This window comes from Fundulus heteroclitus, chromosome 20 (assembly GCF_011125445.2).
Source record: "Fundulus heteroclitus isolate FHET01 chromosome 20, MU-UCD_Fhet_4.1, whole genome shotgun sequence".
In the NCBI taxonomy this organism is placed as follows: domain Eukaryota; kingdom Metazoa; phylum Chordata; class Actinopteri; order Cyprinodontiformes; family Fundulidae; genus Fundulus; species Fundulus heteroclitus.
The window spans coordinates 23,363,989-23,378,152 of NC_046380.1; the positions used below are offsets into that span (position 1 = coordinate 23,363,989).

General features: G+C 40.7%; 1 protein-coding gene across 1 annotated transcript in view; it reads right to left on the reverse strand.

Annotated features, from left to right (window-relative positions):
- Nucleotides 1–9,042, reverse strand: part of grm2a (glutamate receptor, metabotropic 2a) — a 58,156-nt gene extending 49,114 nt beyond the window's left edge. Inside the window, exon 1 of the mRNA XM_036152061.1 lies at nucleotides 8,719–9,042. The gene's annotated coding sequence lies outside the window, so the exon portion shown is untranslated. The remainder of the gene's footprint in view (nucleotides 1–8,718) is intronic.
- Between the last annotated feature and the right edge of the window lie 5,122 nt (nucleotides 9,043–14,164).

Here is a 14,164-nt window from a genome sequence, read left to right on the forward strand (position 1 = left end):
CTGTTTTAACCAAATCTCATGTCCCATGTGCATTCTTGTTCACGCTCTGCACATTTTGTATACGATTAATGTAGTTGATGCATTTTCCCTTCATATTGTGCTTTTTCACCTCATTCAGGATTTCTAAAGGTTTTTCATTTGAAAAATGATGACTCTGCGTGTCTCTGGGATGTGATGTGACATGATGTTCCATTACCAGCCATGGTTATGCCACAGGAACATTAAAAAATTTATTTATTTTGTGAGGTTTTTTTACATTTTATGAGTCAATAGATTTGGAGGGGGTCTGTAATGCCATTTTAATCTTGACCAGGAAGTTGCACGGAGCCCTTCTCATTCATACGTATGTAAGTGTATCCAGAGTGACGACGCAGTGCAGGGTCTTGGTTGTAAGACACTTTGGCAAGTGAGAAGGTTGGGGATCAATAATGTGAAGTTAGGTTTGCGCATGAACCCTTTCTACCACTGAGCTGCAGACACATTAACACCTCATTTTAAGTCTAAAAATCCATCTATGCTATTGCTGAACCTTATTTTTCTCCACTCTTTGGGACACGGGGGTGCTGTCTACTAGTAAGAGGTGGGGGCCCTGTGTGAACAGCTGATTTTACACACCTTCTAGTAACGCACAAGCAAAATCCTCTCCTTTTTTTTAAAGCATTTTGTGTTAAGTTTACCTTTCAAAATTCAACATGAATTTCTCTGATTGCATCTGAGGAACCAGCAGGAAATCCTATATGGATTCTCTTTAAGCCGTACTTAAGCAACCGGGTTTTTAAATCTAGATACAATAATTATGGAGCGACTGAACCAGTTTTATACAGCGCGGCATCATTAACACGAGGAAACGGCTTCTACAAACACAAACACTGACCTTTTCTTGTGAGTGCATTTAGGCATCTACCAATTAGAGAATGAGGTGGAAGCAAAAGGTTAAACATGAACTTGATGGATGTTTTGAGACGTTCCTGAATAGAGTGCCAAAACTGCCAAAATCTTACCAATAACTAAATTCCTAGCTGAATAGACATCATTTTTAACTTGTAATGACTAATAATGTATATCTTTATCTTGTTATATTTTAGATGTGTTGCTATTTCTTAAATACCTTGTTTTATAATCAAACATGAAATGTATTAAATTTCAATAACTACATATTTTTTGTATTTATTTAACTATTTTATGGTCACAATATAATTATTTTGCCGCAGAACACCATTAAAAACTTTAAACTGTTACAGAGGACCATCAGATATGGACTCTGGCATCTGATTGGCCAAACGTCCCAACAAGTCCAATTCAGACCAACTACAATCATATTGAATACATTAGAATATGCAGAGGCTTGTTTGTCAGATTAAAAGTACCTTTTGGAAGAAAAACAACAACAATCCTTAAACTCTTATTAAACATACTTTTCATTAAACCCTCATTTCTTCCTCTTCTTTCTTTTTTATGTGTCCTGCCTGGCAGTAAGCACTCAGAATTGCTTTCTTAGAGCCAAAGAGAGCCCAGCAGATTTACTTTCACAAGTGGATTTTATTAAGCCCCCATTGCTGCATGAAAAATGCTGCTTTTTTTATTGGTCTGATGCATTATTCTAATCTTAAATGCCGTGTTTTCATCATCTGGAGGTGGAACAACAAAATCATAATTAACTGTACAAAAAAGGCTTTAAAAACATCATCAGTCTGTTTTGATCTATGTTTCCCCTGGTGATCCGAGTTACTCAAATAAATTCACTTTTTAATGATATTGAAATTTATTGAATATGACTGTAACTTCATTAGTGCAGCACCAGCCTGATCAAACATGCTGCAGCATACATTTGTTTATTTATATATGTATGCATGTGCTTACAATTTTAATTCAGTTCTGGTCATTTTTTTATCATTGTTTGGTGATTTTCTTATTTTATATATAGTTTACAGTACACCTCTCTGTCCTAACAGGCTGCTGGCTGAGCTCCACCTTCTCCTCCTCTTCCTTCCCGCTGCACCTGCTGAGGGGAATCCCTTCTTTGTTTTCTCACCACATTTCCACTTCACTCCTTTAACAGCCATCCACCGTCTTTCTTGTCTCTGAAAGCTCATTACTGGGAGCCCTGTGATTGCTCCGAATGCGGTGATAAAGTGGGACCGCTCTGTTTCAGGAGGCTTCATTGCTGCTTTCACCCTCGCTCCGCCACAACGCTGGAAGTAAAGCGGGACTTAAAAAAAAAAAAAAAGTAGGAGGCTTTCAAGTACGGCTTTAGAAGTGTTTCAGTGTTAAATCAGTTTACGCATTAACAAAACATGAGATGCATCATTTGGGTTCTCCCAGACAAAACGTTGTCATTCATATAACTATGAATCTGTATGCACGAGCTGCAATGGTAGCGTGGATGAAGCTGCTTCATCTTTTTCTAATTTCGGTCCTGCGTCTGTAAAAATGAGTTTCATTCTGTGCAGAATCGGATATATTTTTACAAGACCCCGCAGTTATACGGTATCCTGTTTCTGTGTTTCAGCGGGTGATTTTCTTCCTTTTTAGCTGCTTACCTTTCAGTTTGGCTCATCCCTGCAGTAACCAATAAATATGGGAAGCTGTACCTCAGGAGAATAGAATAAAACAATATTTTGTAGACACGGTGTGATATTGTAAACTATAGCAAGATTGTGCTGATCAGTGTCAAAAAAAACATTTTAAAAGTAACAAATGATTAATTTTAGACTGGGATTATTTGCCGTTCGGGTGTATTTTCATCTTCTGAATCAGTACGTGGTTTGAAAACGAAGCACACAACCTTTAATCTATCATCACATTTATTTATTTTTTTGCCACAAATAACGATGAATCCTAACTGATGCATTGCAGCAGTAAATCCATTTTTACTCCGCCAAAGTCAGCTCAAGCTTGAGGAAATAACAGATACGACAGAAATACAAAATAGCTGCATATGCCGATGAAAAACAGTTCACAGAGAATAAGCGTAACGTTCTAATACGTGAAACATTAACTATGCCAGCGCTGGGTTTTAATACTGCAGCAAAAAGATTTAAACTTGACCCAGGTGTTGCTGAGAGGAAGGCAGGCCACACCTTAAACAGACAGGTAGTCCAGCGTATCACAAACACCAAGGGACGGAGAGCCGTTATTCCTCCGTTTCTCCAGAAATCCCATTTACTCACTCAAAGTTTGTTTTACATTTTAATAACAAGCCGTGAACTAAATAAAAAAAAACAGAACAGCAACTGCAACCTCAGCTTAAAACAGCAAACCAGTCCATTGCAAAGCTGACACTGGAAACACATTTTCTGCTCATTATGTTTCTTGTGTGCAGAAAAGTTTTGCCATTATCGAAAGCAGAAGCATGGTCTCCTTAGAAAGCGGCATTTTTGTGGGGTTGGAACGATCAAGATCAGAAGAGAAATAATTGAATTACTGTGGAAAATGTGTCAGGGATAAAATGTTTGGGTGTGTGCTTTATGCATGGAAGAGTTTTGTTGCCTAAAAAATGTTTTAAAAAGCTGTTTTAGTTAAAATAAAATGCGTTTGATCTTCAGTCAGGGGACAGTGCACACACGCTTTCTATTGGTCATTCAAATCTCAGGACATCTATCACTTTTGAAAGGATTACAAAGCCTTTTCTGAGTCTTTGGGACTAACGTGACTAACGTGAAACTGAGTGGAGGCCAATATCAGTAAATGGAGAGTGGAGAAGCTTCCCAGGAGTGGCCAACCTACCAAAATCCCTTCAAGAGCGCATCACCGGCTCATGCGTGTGGTCACAACACAAACCAGAAAAATATCTGAAGCACTGCAGACATCACTTTGCTCTTTTTGGTCAGCCTTCATCAAGAAGTAATTAGAACATCACTGGGCATCAGTGGCATCGTTGAGGGAGTTTCAAGGTTAAAATCACTCCCGCACAAAAACAAATTTTAGACGGTTGACATGGTTTAATAGCTTTAAAACAAACTCAGCATTTCAGAAAATTAAATATGGTGGCGGCCGTGTCATGGTCTAGGACTGTTTCGCTGCTACAGGACCTGAGCGACTTGGTTGAACTCACAGAACTTTGACTTCACCAGAAATCCCAAAGAGTCATCAGTTCATTATTCTCAAGCCTTTCTTCCTTTGCCACCGAAACACAGAGCAGCTGACGTGTAATACTGTAAAAGGTTTAAAAAGTTGGTGTCAGGTTCCTATTCCATGCACACAGAAAATGCTGGACCACATTTGATCATCTCAATTTCAAAGCTGCTTTTCTCTGCTGAACTGAGATTCTTCAATTATGAAAAAATACGAAACCTTTGTTAGATTTCAAAAATCCCCAAAATAAGAACTCATTGGCGGGTTCGTCCCCTTGCTTTATTCGTCAGGAATTACCACTGAGACCTGCAAGACCACATCAGCCAGACGTTAGAAAAATCACAGAAAAAAGCAAGTTCAGCCAAATTAGCTTCTTTATGATTTTTTTAGGGGAAACCTACCCTAGCTTAAACCTTTGTGAACTAAATGATTGCATTAGATTTATTTGATTTGTTGAATCTTGCTCGTAACTCTTCTGCTGCTGCTTCTTAAACCTTCACTTTTCTGATAATTCGTTGGAGTAAAATTCAGCTTTGATAAGCGACAACATAAGTCTCCAATTTGTTAGGAGTCATTTTAAAGCAACAGTTTGAAAAGTTTCAGCAGAGGCGGGGAAAATTAAAAACCCTGCCAGGTGATTTTAGTCCCTGGCTCCATTTGAACACCTCTATTGGGCGAGGACTCTTCAGCCAAAGCGGAAGTGCGTATGCGGTCGCCATGATAAGTGCTCTCCGAACAGAGCAGTCAGTAAGGAAGGAGGTAGGAAAAGCAGCCTGTAAGCTTCCTCTCAGAGCTAATTTAGCCTAGGGACCTTGAGATGTCCCTTACCGGCACTGAGGAGCTAAAATGAATCCCAGAATCCTTTGCATGACATGATGTATAAGTACAGCAGTCTGAAGCTCCTTTCCTACCCATGGTAGAGTTCTTACTGTTGACTCCATGAAAAGTCAAGGAGCAGGATCTAGGAACAAGAGCTAAAAGCTATTATTAAGGGTCTTCAGATGGAGCCTCTGTCTATGCTATGGACCTGGGAATGCAAATGGTTAATTTCTGGACCAGCTTTTTACTTGGATTCCCTGCATCTGATCAGCTGTTCAGGTCAGGTTCAATCACATTGTTGTAAAAGTCAAATGACAGCATCAGATGCAGAGATCGGGGCACGTTGGCTCGGTTCTTATCTTTCGTGGTTCTTTCCCTTCTTAGCATCATCTTATGACACACAAATCACACATCCAGGTTTTTGTAAAGATGTGGAAAAAAATCTAATGTTATTAACTCATCTCCAGCAAGGAGTTAATCCCATTTAAACCCGAAGACATAAATGTGGAGCCGTTTTAGCTGGACCTATCAGCAACAGTTGATTTTTACTCGCAATGTAAATTATTAGTGCAGCTAACTTAGGACTCGCATTACTAATTAATTTCTAGCTTTTCTGTGCTTCCACCTGAATAAGCCGATGCTTGAATGTTTCTGCTTGAGTAGCACAAGGGGCAACGCCGTTTCAGTTAAATGCGTCATGCTTCTGGCTTGACTGTATTATCGCTGATGCTTTGATCAGGGAAACAAAAACATATAAAACGTTTGCATAAAGAAGCACTGGGGTGTGTATTTCCTAAAGTGACTATTATCCACTCATTGAATGTGTTTACAACTAAAGCAAAGATGTAATCTCTGTTGACTTTGTGTGTCGTGGTTGCTATGGCAGAAAGGCAATCAGGCAGATTTGAACGGCTGACTTTTAGTTGTACCGCTGGAGACATAATGTACACTTTCAGAATAAAATTAAAACTACAGTTTTAAGCTGAGAAGGACTATGGGCTCACAGTACATGCAAGACATCACCTGGATGACTTCTGCAGACATACAACCTACTGTATATGTGCAACAGCGTTACATCGGTGCATGAGTGAATATTTGTTCAGCCATATGTAGGAGTACGCTATTAAGCTGTCACATTTGATGGCAGTGGAGATGGCATTCATGCAGAGCAGCAGTTAGCTGATACAACCCCTGCGTAAAAGCTTTGACTGATGTTAACAAGACGTATGTTTAATCATGAAACCAAGAAAGCACTAAGGTCAGAATGTAGATCCCAGGAAGCAAAAACAAAGACTCTCATAAGTGTGAGGAGACATTTTTAGAAATGGTAGATAAGGGATCGCAGTTTTTTTTTTAGATTAGGTTCCTTTGGGTGGTTATTTACATGCTGATAAAATTGTTGGCACGCCCCTAAAAATATGTTAAAAATCACTTTAAAACCTTTTTTCCTCTGCAGGAAATAGAATATCTTAAACTTACCTAATCCTTTAAAATAAATTAAACCAAATCCATTTTCATTTATACATTAAATTTTGATAAGAGTTAATCCATAACTGAAAAGTGACATGACACACAGGTCAACGTTGGATGAGGACCCATATTAATTTTTCCAACACACACATTGAAGAGGCTATAGTAAGGTGGGTAAAAACTGTTTTCAATGCTCACTTTTGGAGAACTGCAGAAAAGACTGGCTTCTGAGAATCAACAAGTCTCCTTAACAACCATTAGATGCTATCTATGTGCCCAGTTTTCAGGAATGACAACTGAAAGAAAAGCCTTTACAACAGGTGAGTTTAATACCTTTTTGCTTGTGTTTAAACTTGAACAAAGTGCTTTTGTCAAATGAGACTAAGGCTGAGCTTTTTGCTAACAGGAGCGTGATGTAGGCCTGGTGTAAAAAGGCATAAACATGTTGAAAAGAACCTCCAGCCCACTGTTAGGTATGGTTGAAGATATGTGATGCTGTGTGCCTTTTTCTCTTCCAAACCCTTGATTTAGACACAAATCTGGTGACTTCTCCCTGAAGTCAGGAATAGGTTGTCTTTTGGACATTCAGCAGGACCCTTCTCCAAAACAGGTCTCTACATCAACAAAGAAATGGTTCACAAGACACAAATAAAGCTTCTTCATGGGCCCTTTAGTCCACAAACCTAAAACCAATGAAAACCTGTGGGGTGAGCTTAGGAGACGACACACAGAACAGAAGACACCGGAGTCTGGATGAGATTGTGCAGGAGGTCAAAATCCCTCTTTCAGAATGCTACAATCTTGGTAAACTGAAGGAGAAGACTAAGTTGCATCCTGCTGGCAACGATAATTGTGCCACCAGCGAATATCACATCCTACCATTGGATTATATGCCCCCCACTGCATAAAGAGCTATAATTATAGGTTGTATTTTTTTGTCTAAATATTTGCAATAAATACATTTATTTTAATATTTTTTACACATCTTTGGCAGGGATGCCATAAAAAGTGGCACCGCGTCTGGAAACAATTTAATGTATAAGATGATGGATAGCCTTGCACTGCTTCCAAGTACTCCCACTGTGCTTTAACAAGAAATGCCCGTTCCTTTGTTGCATTGGAGGAGGGGACCCTCTCATGATGAAGCCAGCGATAAAAGGTGCAACTAACTGCACATGAAATCGATCTGTTTAGGGGGCCCCAGATTAGACAACTCCCTGTCTCCTCCTGCCACTCTCCATGTCTGGTTTATCCTGCGGATGGCAGAGGACGGCCTCTTCGTCTTTGTAGCCAGCCACGGGCTGAATAATTTACAACTATCAACATCTTCAAACGTGAGCGCCGGTCTTACACATCGCTCCACTTTCTCAGTTTTAAAGAGGCGCGCCTACAGTCGTTCAGTTATGCAAGGACCCTGGGAACGTCTCTGGTTAAACAACTCATCCATCGTTTGGTATAAATTAAAATCTGCACGTTAACTGCGCTGATTCAGTGCGCACGGTGCGCTTTTTCGTGCGCTGAACGCGCAGCAGCGATGCCACTGGGAGTGAAGGAATCCTCCACATTGTATCAATATTAATAGCTTTGCACAACACCAATTAAGAGCAGAACCCCAAAATGCCTGCAACTCCGCATATTCCCATTTATATAAAAGTGCATATGTGCACAGTTAGAGCTGTACACGCTGTACATCACTGCTCTTATCCTAATGTGTACGCCCCTGATGATTATCTTCAGCGATAGCACTTTAATTAGCTTTATTGAAAGGTGTAACTCGAAGTAAAAAACAGCCGCGCAGTCATTAAAAGGCTGAACTGCCTGTATTTACGAATTACCATCGTCTTCCACTCAAACGACATCTTAATTCGCCGCTCGACTTTCCGAAAGTGTCTGCGTGTTTTTGACCACACTGATTCGTGCGATATGCAAAACGAGCGACATTAGGAGCTGTCCGCGTTGCCTTTATCTTGTTTTGTTTTGTTTTGGGGTTTTTTCTGCAGCGACGCACATTTGGAAGGTTGTGCAGACATTAGATGCGGCTGGAGGGAAAGATCTATAGCGCTGAAAACAAAACAAGGAAGATAAAGAAAAAGCGGGAGATGCGAAATAGTTTCAGAAATTACATCTCTGTGTATATATGTTGCATCTTCCCGCATGCACGAATAAATGATCCAGCCGCCTGTTTTGAGATTGTTATATTATTTGGATATAAGTGGCAATTTCTAGCAGCGGCAACAACAGCAGCAGGTGAACCCCGTCAATTAAGAGTGGCCATGCCCTCAGCGAACCGTCAGCTGAAGTTCAGAAAACAATCCCAACCGGTCCGTTTGGCGTATTTAGAAACCATCTCCTTACCTGTGCGGGGCTCCTCCGTCTCCAGCGCTGTTGTGCAGAGGAAGCACAGTGCGCACCGAATGCATGTCCTCTGCAGCGCTCTCTGTCTCGTTAGTCTCCAAACAAGTGGACGACACGGGGAGTCGGTGGGGTGAGCGAGTTGCAGGAGGGAGGCGAGAGTGTGGCTGCTGCCTCAAGTTTGGGACGCGCACAGCTGAGCCGCCCGCCAGGAGCTGTCCGCGGTGCCGGAAAGACAGCCGCCCCTCTCACTCACACTTGAACGGAGCGCGCGCTGCTGGGTTCCTGGAGGTAGCGATCCTGCCCAGAGCGCTTCAAAATCCCCATTTCTTTAGCGCGCTAAGAGGGCCAGAGCAACAGACGCCCACTGTTTTAGTCCTGCAAAACAGGGCGTTCACACTGTTGCACCCGGTGCTACAGAGATTATAAATTATAAAACTGATCTGTGGGATATTTTCCTAAATCGTAGCTATTTGATTTAGCGCTGATTAATTGTATTGAATTTAGCGCTGGTAAAAGTTGGGTCTCACCCTTCTAGCACATAATATCTCCTGTAACCACCTGTTCTTCTTTTTTTAACATGAGTTGTTGAACAATTTTGGGGTGCCCTAAATCTAACAGGGGGTTCACACTTGGGACACAGATTTCCTTACGCAGAAGCGGCCCTACAGATATCCTGCCTAGCTGGAGGTCCCAGATTACAAGTTAGTCGTTCAGCGCGTAATGTGGCTTCTGCCAGGCGCTTTTCTCTTTGAAAAACTCCTGGACTGCGCCTGGAAATGCACGTCTTTCAGAATCGCCCCCTATTTGTGGAAGAAGCGGTGGAGAGGGGGGCACCAGATTACCAGAGTGACTCTAGAGACCTATTATCAACGACTGTGTGAATATATTTGCTGTCCAGAAGACAAGTTGTGGCACGGCACCGGAAGAGTGTGAGGTCTCTCCCAGATGATGATGCCGCAGGGAACACCTTCCCCTTTCCACTGTCTTTAGCAGCTCCAGACACACAGTGTTTGCCATTCAGCAAACGTGTGTGCTGCTGAACGACCATTTGCTCTCTTCCCATGGATTTGCATTGTACTGTGTTTAGAGATTTTTTTTTTTTGGGTGAGGTTGCGACTACAAATGTTAAATCATTTGTGAATTTGTGCATCGTTTGGAGAAGCCCACATTTTCTAATTTGTCTGGAAACAAAAATCTAAAACGTGTGTAGTGCATTTTCATCCAGGCGCTCTGTGTCAGTGCTCTATGTAACCCCATTTTGCTTCTGTTACGGAGAGGAGGCCTACTGAGCTATGCCCGTTTCAGCTTTTCACTTCCAGAACTGAAACTATTGACCATTTTCCTTTGCAAAAACAACTCCGGCTCTGTAAAACAGAACGCAGAATGTGTACGGACATCCGTTTTCGATTCGATCCAGGTTTGAACTTTGTACCATGTTGACACATGTATATGTTTTGATCCAAACCACTCCATTATAGCTCTGGCTGAGTGTAGGATGGTTGTCCTCCTTGAAGGTGAACTTCAGCTCCAGTCTCAAGTCGGGTGTTTCTCCACCATTTCTCTTTAATTAATAATATCCTTCTGTCTTCCTGTCAATTCTAAGCAGCCGCCCTGCTCACACTCAGCAAAACTTTCCCCGGCGCTGCATGGTGTGACCACCACATGGGGATAGTGGGTTGTTCAGGTGAGGCTCGGTCTTCTGCCGCACAAAGCAAATTGCATGTAGGCCAAAATGTTCAATGCGGTGTCGTCTGACTAGATGCACCTTCTTCCATATGTCTGATGTGTTCCCATGCATGGCTTGTTGCAAACTGCAAGTGAGACTTTACATGGATAGAAATCTTTGTAGCTCCGCCAGAATTGGCTGCTTCTCAAGCCTGTCAGTAGAAGCCTATAGCTTCGTAGATTTGCAGTAGTGTCATTCTCCTTCCTGTGAAGCTTGGGGTGTTATTCTATAACCTGACCTTCCTTAAAACAGGTGATGCAGTCTGTTGAATAATCCTCTCCAACAAACCTCCGAGGCCTTCTCTGGACAGCTCTGTTTAGACAGAATAAATTACACCCTGGTGGACTTTAATAATTAAATTAGTTTTGAAGACATTGCACTGAGCTCTGGTTATCTTGAGTTCCAGGGTGTAAACTTCGGCTTGGGGTCTTTCCCTTCCATTCTCGATAGTGAGCCACTGGTGTGTTGGTCTATAACATTAAAAGTCTGAGCAAATACATTGAAGTTTGTGTTTCTAATGTGGCAAAATGTGAAACAAAACTTTGCACTAACTGCACATTAATAATCAACACCACGGGAGGGCAATAATCAGCTTTCCCATGAAGCTGCATGACACCCATATGGGATACACGATTAATTAAATCAGCGACTGACCTGCTGTGTTAACTCTGTCCCTCATGCACGCTGTTTCTCAGGTTTGTCGCTGGCCAGAGACCGGGGGTGCCAGGATCAAAGCTGGAAGTGCAACAGGCGTCTAGTTAAGGCACCAGTCCCTGCAGACTCATCACATCTCTTCAGAAAGAGACTAAGGCGACAAACTGTTACCAGATGTTATCAGAGAAACAACTGCAGTGACATAAAGTTTCTGAGGTTATTCCTTTCTATCTGATCATAAGTATTACCTCCTTTTTTTGCTGACATAGGAGAGCCTGCAAAAGTTAGATCATTATAATAATCAGTTGCATTAACTTAATTACAGAAAGTAGCAACAACTTAACGCAACTCCCATGCATAGACAAGTAGATGTTGTCTTCCCCCGGGGAGATATTCTACATTATTCACAAGAACTCCCAGAAAATGAGTCAAGCATGTTTTCTGGTCTCGCAATCTTTACAACTCGCTGATAATAAACTTTTATCACAGTTGCTATTAATCACCAAGAAAACTAATGGAGCTCTACTTTAAATTAATTAGCAGCCAGAAGGGGTGCCATAAGACTAAACTCAGGAAATGGATTTGGAGCAATTGCATGACTTTTGAAGCACTTAGCTTCTTCTTCTTAATTTCTGTTTATTTATACAGCACCAACTCACAAAGACAAGTCAAGGCACTTTGCAAGACAAATAAATCACATTCAACTCTCTGTTCCAATGCAATTATCTACTCATATTTAGACAGTCCCATTTAATACTAATCAGAATACATTGCAGTTATATTCAGCTGATCATTTAATACTAATTGGTAAAAGTTTATCTGTTTTACAAAGCCCAGCGTATTGTGCTTGACTTTATCTTTCTTTTTTTTAGGTAATCCCTCCTCCTGAGGTGACAGTGGAGAGAAACAGACTACAGGCTCTCTACGGGAGTAGAGAAACCAGTCTATACAAAAACAAACAAGCCCTGAAGGAATTATAAATTGCTATTTTACTGCATACCTGTGGCACTTAGCTGTGCTGCAGTGTAACAACATTGTTAAAAAAAAAAAAAAAGTCTTCAAGCAGAGTTCAATTAAACAGCTCATTTTATAAAGGACTCCAGACTGCACTGGATTATCCCCATGTCAAAATCTGAAAAAGCTTAAACTGCACAAACGAGGCACTAGAACCACCTCAGATCGAGACAAACATGAAAAGTGCCACAAGTTCTTTAAAATAGATTTTTTTTCTTAAATAAAAGCTAAGCTATTTTCTAAGATATGTTAAAATATATCTACTTATTCATCTATTGACAGTTGTTACTAGATATTTGCATACACTGAATATGAAGTAGCTTCTTCTTCCTTGATTAAATCAGACTGTTTTAGCTCACTTACAATAGTAATTACAAACATTTCTATTTTCTAAATCCCAGAATAATGGACAGAGACTTGTTTTAGATATATTTTTAAATTACTTTCTTCATGATGTAAAGCACTTTGCTGCTGAAATGCGCTTTACCTATAAACTTGACTTGAAACATCGAAGATTACATACACCAGGATGATTATGCCTTCCAACAATTTGGAAAGCCCAGATGATTATCTCATGCTTTTGTAAGTTAATTCACAAGCTTTGTTAACAAGAGGTACAAATGTGGATGTGATTTAGGGGGACTTTTCAAACACACTGCGTTCTTGAACGAAATCATCGAGAAATAAAATAGATAGAAATAGATAGGATAGGTAATATTTGCAGATACCTGATGCCCGATTCTCACCTGTTGAAAAACTTGTACGAGAGCACAAACAGCATGGGAATGTCCATGTACTGTTTGGAGAGGAGACAGGTTCTGTGTCTCAGAGATGAACCCGGGGAAAAAAAAAAAAAAAAAAAAAAGAGACCTCGTGAAGATGATGCTGGCTGGAGCTGATAAGAGTCTCATTATCCACAGGGAATCTAGTGCTGTACCCACATGGGCTGTGATACCACTCAGGGAGGAAGGAGCCATTACTCAGCCGCAAGATCAATATAAAAGCCAAAGACAGTAATTTTGTCTGAAAAGGTGGGTGTGTGAGCAAGGTGGTCTACAAACCTTACTCAGTTCTGTCAGCACAAACGGGCCAAACTTCTACCATCTAATATGAAAATATGTGGCAACAACATAACTTGAAGGAAAAAAAAACAAACTCTCACACAGATATTTAGCAAACAGAAAATGTCAGTAAAACGTTAAAGCTTTATACAATATTAATGTCAGACTATGAGGAAAAAAATAGGTTGTCTTTTTATAGTGCATGTAAATATCTTATTTTAGCAGTACAGACAAGATACACAGTTTGTGGCAATGCACTGCTCAATCTATTGGCAAATGGTGGGTCATTTAGAGACGGTCGAACAGCAATTTGATTTTAACTACCCACTAAATTTGCTTTTATTGCAGAGTAATAAACTCAACTTACTATGTAATTACTAGGTACCTACAGTGTAATTAGTTGACTGTGAAAGAAAGGGATACCCAAGTCATATAGTTCCATCTTGTTAGAATATGTCACTTTACATTGTGCTTTCTAAGGTTCTTTAAATTAGCTTTATTAAACGCATTTGCTCCCTAAAGATAATTTTAAAACAGCTGAGATTTCTCTGTGTAAGTTTCACTAGTGAATCAGCATCAGTTGTGGTTCAGCTTCTGTTTTCCTATCTGAGGCCAAACAAAGCAGCAATAACAGCAATCATTTCATAGCGAAACCCTGAAAACCGTCAGCCTCCAAGAGCAAGCTTAATAACTTATGAGCAGCTCGCTCGCTCTCATAGGTGTCCTGTGAAAAAAAGAAAAAAAATACTCTGCCACCCACACTCTGTTACATCTCCCGTAACTGTTGGGAAGCAGATAAATAAGAACTTCCTCAGACCGGAGACGAAATTATGCGCCTGTTGCAGTGGAAATCAAACCCCACTCTGGGAAGAAGCTGCGTGTCGGAGAGCTTGAAATCGAGAGCGTTCAAACGGGCAGCTGAGAAGAGAAAAAAATGCTGGCATCTCATTTTGTTGGCATGCGAGAGACACAAATTAATGACAACTGGTGG